Raw genomic sequence first — 949 nt, 5'->3', positions numbered from 1 at the left:
TCTTTCCTCCTTCCAGATGACACACCTAGCACCTTCCTACCTGTCTCCCTGATCACTTCTACTGTAGTTTCCAGGTCATCTGGAAGTTCTTCCTGACCACCCAAAGCCTGTCTTAACTTCTGTCTGAATTCCTCACGACATTCTTCCTTTAGCAACTTCCACCACTTGGTCTTCTTTTCTGTCTTTCCTCTCCTCTTCTTCCTTACCACCAGAGTCATCCTACACACTACCATCCGATGCTGTCTGGCTACACGTTCTCCTACCACCACTTTGCAGTCACTATAATCTCTCCCAGATCGCCTCGTCTACATAGAATGTAGTCTGCCTGCGTACTCCGACCTCCACTCTTATATGTAACTCTATGTTCCTCCCTCTTCTGGAAATGGGTGTTAACTACAGCCATTTCCATCCTCTTAGCAAAGTCCACCACCATCTGTCCTTCTAGGTTCCTTCCCTTAACACCAAACCTGCCCATCACCTTTGTTCCCCTCACCAACGTGCCCATTGAAGTCTGCCCCAGTCACCACTCTCTCCCCTCTGGGAATACTCTCCATCACCTCATCTAACTCACTCCAAAATCTCTCCTTCTCTTCTAACTCACACCCTACTTGTGGAGCATAACCACGGACTACATTCAAGATTACCCCTTCAATTTCCAACTTCAAACTGATCACCCTGTCTGACACTCTTTTCACCTCCAAAACATTCCTCACGAGCTCTTCCTTCAGGATCACTCCTACCCCATTTCTCTTCCTACCCAAAACCATAATAAAATAGTTTGTATCCTTCTCCAATACTACACACTTTGCCACCCTTCCACCTGGTCTCCTGCACACACAGTATGTCTATCTTCCTTCTCTCCATCATGTCCGCCAGCTCTCTACCTTTCTCTGTCATTGTGCCAACGTTAAGAGTCCTTATTCTCAGACCTATACTCCTGCCTTTCCTC

This window comes from Monopterus albus, unplaced genomic scaffold (genome assembly GCF_001952655.1).
Source record: "Monopterus albus unplaced genomic scaffold, M_albus_1.0 scaffold170.1, whole genome shotgun sequence".
NCBI lineage: Eukaryota > Metazoa > Chordata > Actinopteri > Synbranchiformes > Synbranchidae > Monopterus > Monopterus albus.
This window is presented reverse-complemented; position numbering follows the sequence as displayed.